Source organism: Camellia sinensis, chromosome 11, assembly GCF_055761805.1.
Source record: "Camellia sinensis isolate YWXY chromosome 11, ASM5576180v1, whole genome shotgun sequence".
Classification (NCBI taxonomy): domain Eukaryota; kingdom Viridiplantae; phylum Streptophyta; class Magnoliopsida; order Ericales; family Theaceae; genus Camellia; species Camellia sinensis.
Window position 1 is genome coordinate 169779084 of NC_138971.1, and position 9636 is coordinate 169788719.

At 32.7% G+C, this 9636-nt stretch overlaps 1 long non-coding RNA gene across 1 annotated transcript; it reads right to left on the reverse strand.

Annotated features, from left to right (window-relative positions):
* Window positions 1-222: 222 nt before the first annotated feature.
* Window positions 223-2942, reverse strand: LOC114263806 (uncharacterized). The gene is made up of 2 exons (XR_014344944.1): window positions 2520-2942; window positions 223-1521 (listed from the first exon to the last, which is right to left on the reverse strand). It is a non-coding gene; the product is annotated as an uncharacterized LOC114263806 (long non-coding RNA).
* Between the last annotated feature and the right edge of the window lie 6694 nt (window positions 2943-9636).

The following is a 9636-nucleotide window of genomic DNA, read 5'->3' on the forward strand; positions in this document are numbered from 1 at the left end:
TTTTACACAAATATGGTGGTTTCTTTAGTCGCTAACTCTTCTACTCCAATTGTTTTTGGGCAAGTTGTTAATGTTAATACTGTTTGACACACACTATGTTATCAACTCAGAATGTCCTTAATTTTACCAAATATTACAAAAATGTTCTTAGGTCATAATAAATGAAGTTATGAGTTCATAGAAACATTAAATCAATCATTTAGTACAAAAGCAAACAACCCATTTCAAAATCAAGCTAAACATTGATATAAAACTCAAAAAAAAAAACTAAATCAAAGATCTAACAAAACATAACACACCAATTCCCAATTCAAATGAATTGATTGAGTTCGGATACCAAAACAGAGAGGGAGAAACACAGAATCAAAGAGAGATCAGAGTCCATGAACACTCACCTGAACCCACTTGTTTGACTCTTATGGACATATTGTCAAACATATGATGTGTGAAATTCATGAATGCAATAACAAACACCAAGACAATACAAAAACATAAAAATCTAATATCAAAATCTCTACATAGAAGAAAACAAAAAAGAAAAAAATTGCATACCAGAAAATCATATACTCCGGTTTGAGAGCTGGTATCGCATAATATATATATATGGTTTTATATAATCGGTCATCGACTCACCGCCACAGAAAGCTCTGTAGCCAAATGACATGGAAGTCATCAATTGGATACTAATTCGGTACACTCTGCAGATTTCTTTTCCAGCACACGGGATCAATTTTCTTGTAGCACCAATGCTGACAGTGGTGGGAAGAACAGGGTAACAGCAAGTCCATCCAGAAGATATGCATATCTTGTGTGAAATCATGTTACAAGAACAAATGGCATGGAAAGCAAAATCCTCTGCTGTTCAGAGGGATAAAATTTGTTTTCTTCTTCATTGTCGGCGTGGATAATTTGAATTCCACGTGGGTAACCCAAAATCTGCAAGAAAATTTGCAAGGAGGAGCTTTGGGAAATAGGCAAATAGCAGATCGCTGTTTTGGGAAATTTCTAGGAAGAATGGTATTGGAAGTGAAGCTTCGTGTCTTTTCTACTGTCGTATGTGTGGCTAAGTTGAAGGACACGTAACCAGCCCAAATCCACTTTACAAACCAAAGAAGCTACAGAGGTACACTAAGAAGCACTAGCACTAATATTTGCCCACTAAACAGTGAATATCATTTTATTTTTTAAATTTAGTTATGATGACTAAATCTCTATGGTTTCTGTCTGGTTCTTCATTTTCAGGATTTTCCATCTCTTATATTAGGATATTATACAAGATTCAAAGTACACAGAGAGTTAAGGGGAGGAGGAAACCCAACTTCATTTGCAGTAAAATATAGGTAGAAGTTATCACAAAACCAAGAGTAAAAGATGGGTTTCTTGTCGCTCTTGGAGGTGACTTCAATGCCAATACTGCAAGTGCTCATAATCAACATATTAGGAGCTTTCATGGCAACAGATTATCTCAATCTTCTTCCCACTGCCTCACACAAGTCCCTCAACAGGATAAGACACCTCACCCTGCCAGCATTCATGTAGTTAATTTTAATATTTAGTAAGCTTTCACACACTCAATGACCGGTGACCACTTTATATATATATATATATATATTGTTGTTGTTATTGTCAGGCAACTACTTTTTCTATATAAATTTATGACTGAAGGAGTGCTCCACAGTATTGGGGATATACTCAAAATCTCCTTAAGAGATTATATTCAGCAATTCACTACTAATATTACTACTGCCATTTGTTTTGACAAAAACTAACATAGTATTGAAAATATTATTCTCACATCATTCTAGATGCATTTGTATAAATTTTTTTTTTAAATAGTAGACTTCTTCTCTGATTTATTCTCACATCATTCCAAACCCTAAAAACCTCTTATGTTTTCAAAGCCAACATGGGATGGGCAAATGTTTGTGGTATGTGTTAGGTAACAGTAGTTCAAAGGTGTCATAATATTTATTACTACCAATGGTTCATAAAATTTACACCAATATAACCACAATGGTTGAAATTTAACAACAATAATTTTCTTTTTACAAATACCCTACTACGTAGTTTTCATTAGCTACAATTTTGAACCCAAAGGGGAAATCCAATGAAATCATCTTGTTGATTAGAGTGGTAAAAAAAAATTCCAGATAGGGAGAACAAACTAGTAAAAAAGCAAGGTTGTCATCATCCATCAATGAAAGTATGTTATTATTGGGTTGGGCATATTATCAAACACATGGTGGGCACAAGATAAAATTCTAGCAGAACAACAAAACAAAGACACCACATAGTTTGAGCCAAATATTAAATTGAATTGGGGCAACAAAATAAGGAAATCAAATATATACTGTCAAACAAAGCACCCTAAAAAACCTAAGATCTTTCACCAAGAACCCAATGTCATATGATCGAGTACATAGTGGACACACAATTAAACAATTGTGAGGATCAAGAATAGAGCCCCAAATAGATAAATTAGGAATAATTTCATAATAGACAAAAGGAAGAAGACACACCTCAGTTTCTGCAGGTTGTTCCAGCTCATAGAACATACACCAATCTAGTATGTATGGCCATAAATATATTGAACGTTCTGTTTCGGCGATGAGTTTGAAAATCCATTCAACTCTTGAAGTTCTTCCACCGTTCCACCGATTGCACCACTCAACTCCTGAAGAGCTTATCGCTTATGTCATGAGCTTGTCCCTTCTCGAAGGTTCCTGCTGCTTGTGGTCTTCCTGAAACGGTGATAGCGGTGTATGCGTTTTGTGCAAGATTCAAGAAAGGAGAGATGGTGGCCTCCGATTGGTTGGTCAATCGGTTGTAGATGTTGTGGCTATTGTCATTGTTAAGGGTCGAGAGAGGCGTAGTTGACAAGGAAGGGTGAGTGGTAATTATGGTTTGAATAGAAGGAAGATATTGGTAAAAAGAGTGTTAGATGCTTTATAATCAAGCACCAATGCTACACACGTTACACCACTGTATCCTTTTTATATATGTTATAGATATTCCGGGTAACGGTTAAAAGTGCCATCCATGCAATGACAAATACACCCAGTTTATTGTGTTGCAGATTTTTTTATGACAAATTTTCAATCACGTCATACAGTGTAATTATTTTTTTTAATAATTTTTTTAGAAAAATTACTCATAAGTCCCATATTGGGAAATGTTACTCCATCTAGTCCTGAGTGGATTTTTATAAACCATTTAGTCCTTTTTTTACATCACAACATCATCATCAAAACAACATCAAGCATTAAAACGTCAACAAACGTCAAACATCAACAAAATATCATCAAACACATCAACAACATCAAACATCAACAAACATCATCAAACATCAACAAACATCGTCAACAAAATTATGAACATCATCAAACAAAACATCATCACCATCAACAAACATCAATCAACATTCGAACACCATCACCGATATATTCGAACATCATCAATAGATTGATATATACATAGATATACCAATAGATTCATATATTTATATATATATATTGCTGGAGAGTTTCGAACTACATCGGGTTCATCTCCTTCTCACTTATCACTTTCCAATTTAAACTCTCTGTTTATTTTATTTAGAGTTCTCATCATGATCTTTTTTTTGTCAAATCTGATAGATTTACAGTGAATCCAAGGCGTAGAATTAGGCAGCATAATGAGGAAATAGGGAGCGGAGCATGGAGGACGAAGAAAAAGTGGCCTTGGGAAATGGTTATGTGCATCTATGGTTTCCCTGCCAATGTTTCTGTTGTCCAGGTTACATTACTAACCTTTTCTCTAGGGTTCTTATTTCAATTGGTTACCCAGGGAAATCTTGGGCAGTTTTCAATATGATAGCCCTTTTTTTCTAATCTCTTCTTGATGGGAATTTAAGTTTATTGCTTATTATTCATTGTTTATTGCCGTTAATGCTAAAATTGATATACCAAGTAATTAAGCTGCGTTGTTTTCCTAGGGTTTTTGGCGATGTCTGCAACAGTTATGAGCGATGCGATGGTGATCTCTGTGACGACGAATAATGAATCACAAGCCGTTGACAACCCAAATTCTAAACTTTCCCAGAAACCATAGGGCTTTTCGAGATGCTATTCATGGAATTCAAAGTCGAGGAATTCATAGTTGAAAGATGATGTTCGTATAGATTAATAAACCAAAGGGACTGCCATTCGTTATGTTGATGTTTGATCGTTATTAAAAAAATCGTTGAATCGTTATTTTGATGTTGTTTTGATGATAATGTTGTGATGTTTAGTTTCATTTTTTTAAAAAATAAATCTGATTTTTTATGTTTGATGAATAATGTTTGATGTTTGATGAATAATCCTAATGATTAATGGTTGAAAATATGTGTTTGATATTTGATGAATAATGTTTGATGTTTGGTAAATAATCCTGACGTTGAATAATGTTTGATGTTTGATGACGTTGGTGATGTTGAAAAATGTTTGAATAATGTTGGTGATGTTGAATAATGTTTGATGTTTGATGAATAATGTTTGATATAAAAAGGCCTATAGTAAGCTTTTAGAGAAATAGGACCTATTAGTCCAACAAAAAACATTCGGGACTAAATGGGCTACCATTCTCAAATTTGGAATTTATTATGTTACATAATTTCATATTTTATGAATCATGACTAAAAAAAAAAAATTATAACCAAATGACACGTGAGGCATAACCAAAAATCTCATTAGTCATAATTCAAATAAGATTATAATTAAAGAAAAAAATTTAATCATAATTAAAAAAAATGACATAACTTAGGAATACCTAGAGTAAGAAGTATTTATAAAAGAATTTTCTTAATTTTTAACATGGGAAATTATACAAGTAAGCCTCTAACATTCTCATAAATAATATAAAATAGAATTCATGACACAATTCAAAGGGTACTAATTCCATTAGAAAAAAAAAGCACGAAGGCCTTGTTTAGAAAGATGAAGGTTTATTTTGACAACATGTTAAAATAGTTAAAAATTCATTATAAAAAAGTTAATTTTTCTCTTTACTCTTATATATATCTTTTTATAAAAAGTAAAAAGTTATTAAAAAGTCTCTTTCCAAAACAATCTGAAATTTTAGTTAAAAAGTTAAAAAATTCTATAAAAAGTCAATTCATTTTCTCTCTACTTCTTAAATTTTTTTTTTTTGTAAAAAGTTAAAAGGTTATTAAAAAAATCAACTCCGAAACGAACCCTTAATGCTTGTTTGGCAACTGTGCATTTTTTTTTTAGGTGAAAAAAGTTCATTTGTTTAGTATATTTTTTTAATTAAATAGGTAATTATGAAAATAATAATTAAATGATATATATGATTTTTTATTTATTTATTTTTTACTCTTTTAACCAGTCCTAATAATCGAGTCCGAATCGTCTGCCGTGGTTTCCTGCGGTGGCTCCTGCGGAGGTCCAAAACAACGTCGTTTTGGACCCTTTTTTTTTTTTTTTTTTTTCTCTCTCTCTCTTTGCTGTTAAGCCTCTTTCTTCCCTTTCATCTCTCACCCAAACACACAGACGAAGATGGATGGCCATAGAATGGATTCAACTCAGCCCCATTAACAAAAATTGCAAAATTATCTACACCTAGCTCTTTCTCTGTTATCCATCTCTCTCTCTCTCTCTCTCACACACACATATATGTATACATATACATATATATATATATATATATGAAATTGTTTTCAAATATTGATATGAGTTTGAAATTATATATGAATCTAAACTTCATAAATCTGATCTTGAAGTTTTCAAACCCACTTTGTTTTCAAATATATGTATATATCCAAAAAAAAAAAAAACTTCATGAATGACTTGTATGTTCCAAAAAAAAAACACATATCACAAATCAAACCCACTTGCTTTTTTTTTTTGGCAAAGGATCTTTGCCAATCTGTTCAAGGCGATGCAGATCGAAACGGATCTGAGACCATTGGAGCAGATTAGAGGAAGATGAAGTGAAAGAGAGGCTTAACAGCAAAAGAAGAAGAAGGGGGGGAAAAAAAAATGGTCCAAAACGATGTCCCCTTTTTCTTCTCTTTCATCTCTCACCCAAACACACAGAGATGAAGATGGATGGCCATAGAATGGATTTAACTCAGTACCATTAACAAAAATTACAAAATTATCTACAACTAGCTCTTCCTCTGTTATCCATATATATCTCTCTCTCTCTCACACACACACATATATGTATACATACACTTGATTTGAAAACAAGTTGTAACAGAGGAAGAATCAAGTTGTTGAGCACATGTATATATCCAAAAAATAAATAAAATTCATGAATGATTTGTATGTTCCAAAAAAAAAAAAAACACAGATGATCTTGGCCAAGAAAAACGCTTGATTTTTTTTAAAATCAAGTGTTTCAAATCAAGTGTATGTTTAAAAAAAAACACTTCATGAATCAAACCCACTTATTTTTTTTTTCAAATCAAGTGTATGTTTCAAAAAAAATACTTCATGAATCAAACCCACTTGATTTTGTTGAGCACAAGTGTATGTATACATATCACAGATCAGAACAAATCTGAGTCCATTGGAGCAAATCAGAGGAAGAGGAAGTGAAAGAGAGACTTAACAACAAAGAGAGGGAAAAAAAAAAAAAAGAGTCCAAAACGACGTCATTTTGGACCGCTGCAGGAGCTACCGCAGGAAACCACGACAGACGATCCAGACTCCTAATAATCTGGCAAAAACACATTAAAAAGTCAACCAAAAGGACAACCATTATCTAGACTGACAACATAAATATGCTCTGTTAGCTAAGATTATCTTTTTCATAATATGAATACATTTAGATGGTTTATATTATCTTGAAAATAAGCCTTTTATAATAGAGCATTTTTAATGCAATGTGGCCGTTACAATTTTTTAACACAATTAAAGAATTGTTTCTTTTGTTCTCAATCTTTTTGGTAAATATATAGGATGCACGTACACATAATTACACCTTGACCAAAAAAAAGTCAATACTTACAATATTGTTAATTGTTTAGAAGATTATTTATAAATATAAAGAAAAATATATTAAAATAGATAATCAACTAAGTAAGAAGGTCAATAAGACATGATCAATTACCCAACACCACAACAACCATAACATTAAATAAGAAAAAAGAATACCAAATGAACCCTTTAAAAAAGAGTCCACTAATATGAATGAAACTTCAATTTTTACTTTGATAAGAATTAAATCCTGATGTTTTAGTTAAAGGTGTACAAAAGTGGTCAAAACTATAAAAGGAAGATATTTATTTCATAATCAATAGTTATGAAAGAATTGTATCAACATGTTTTCAAAATTTTGAGTTTTAATAATGTGATGTAACTTTATGCATTGAAATAAAAATTTCATTCTAACTATATGATGTTAGATAATGTCTCAATGGGACCACATAATTAAATGTGGTGTTATCATTTATAAGAAGCCTACAATTTAAGTGATTCAATTTAGTTAATAGGCTTAAGGGTATATGTGTTATGGACCTAATGTGTAGATACTAGTTGTATAATTTCTATTTCTATGAGGGGCAGAAATAGAAATTAAAACATATTGGTTAAAGTTGGTTTTCATTACCTTTCAGTTTTAAAACCAATAATAATAATGGTTAATTTATTAGTTTTTATTACCTTTCAGTTATGAAACTAATAATGGTTAATTTATTGGTTTTTATTACTTTTCAGTTATGAAACTAATAATGGTTAATTTATTGGTTTTTATTACCTTTCAGTTATGAAACCAATAATGGTTAATTTATTGGTTTTCATTACCTTTCAGTTATGAAAGGTAATTACAACCTTTAAAAGGTTATGGTCCCTATTCCTTCCAAAGGTGAAAGATAAGAACACTGTTTTGTTTTTCTAAATCCTCTCAAGGAGAAACATAAGGCACCAAAGGGGAAAGGATTAGAAGGCAATAACATAGTCAATATCAAGGTTTTATTGATAATCAGACGCTTCCGTTTAACCGTTCATCGATGGATTCAGGTATGTCATTTTAGTCTTGTTTTCTTGATGATATATATGGTAAATGATCCGAAACATGAAGTTCTGAAATTTATGTTAACAAGTAGTATCAGAGCCAACATATCATGTGTCTTATCAGAATTGATATGCTTTATTCATTCTATTTAGTTTCCTGGAATCAGATTCTGAATTTTCTTATGGATGTCAGTTAGAGATATTGTCTTTGAGGAGGAAGCAGGAGTAATCCCACTTCCTACTACTACTTTTGACCAATCACAGGTTCCTATACCTGTCATTGCTCGAGAAGTAATTTCGGATCCTCAACCTGACAATGTTGTTCAAGATAATATAGTTCAAACCCCCATTCAAGATGAGGTAATTGTTCCTGAGGAACAAACTCTACAACCTCAACCTCAAGAATCTGTGCCATTAAGGCGATCCACCAGAGAAAGGAGATTTGCATTTTCAGATGATTATATTGTATATCTCTAGGAACATGAGGTAGAAAATGGAATGTCGAAAGATGATCCAATCAACTTTCGAAAAGCCATGGAAAGTTCCAACTCTCATAAGTGGATAGAAGCCATGAATGAAGAATATAAGTCTATGCAAGACAATAAAGTTTGGGAACTTGTCTCATTACCAGTTGGTGCGAAGCCCGTAGGTTGTAAATGGATATTTAAAACCAAAAGGGATTCAAATGGTAATGTGGAGAGGTATAAGGCACGTCTTGTAGCCAAAGGCTTTACTCAAAAAGAAGGAATTGACTTTAAAGAAACTTTCTCTCCAGTTTCTTCGAAAGATTCTTTTAGGACAATTATGGCGCTTGTTGCATATTTTGATCTTGAGTTGCATCAGATGGATGTCAAAACAGCTTTTCTTAATGGTGACATTAAAGAAACAATTTATATGGTGCAGCCAGAAAACTTTGTGTCAGGAGACCCAAAGAATATGGTTTGCAAATTGACTAAATCCATCTATGGACTCAAACAAGCTTCTCGTCAGTGGTACTTCAAATTTCATCAAGTTCTCACTTCGTATGGTTTTGAAACTAACGTTGTTGATGAATGTGTGTATCACAAGTTCAGTGGGAGTAAACACATATTTTTGGTTTTATATGTTGATGACATATTGCTTGCCACAAACGATATAAACTTATTGCATGACACCAAGAGATTTCTATCTAAGAATTTTGAAATGAAAGATCTTGGTGATGCTTCCTTTGTATTAGGAATCGAAATACTCCGAGATCGTTCTCGGGGTATTCTGGGATTATCACAAAGGAGCTATATCGAAAAAATACTCATTAGATTTGGCATGCAAAATTGTAAATCAGGTGAAACCCCGGTTGCTAAGGGAGACAAGTTTAGTCTCAGCCAATGCCCGAAGAACAGTCTTGAAATTCAAGAAATGCAGAAGATTCCTTATGCCTCGGCTGTAGGGAGTCTAATGTGTGCTCAAGTATGTACGCGTCCGGATATTGCGTTTATAGTTGGCATGTTAGGCAGATATTTAAGTAATCCTGGCATGGATCATTGGAAAGCAGTCAAGCGTGTTATGCGATATTTACAGAGAACAAAGGAATATATGCTCACATATAGGAGATCGGATAAGTTAGAGGTCATTGGATATTCCGACTCCGATTTTGCTG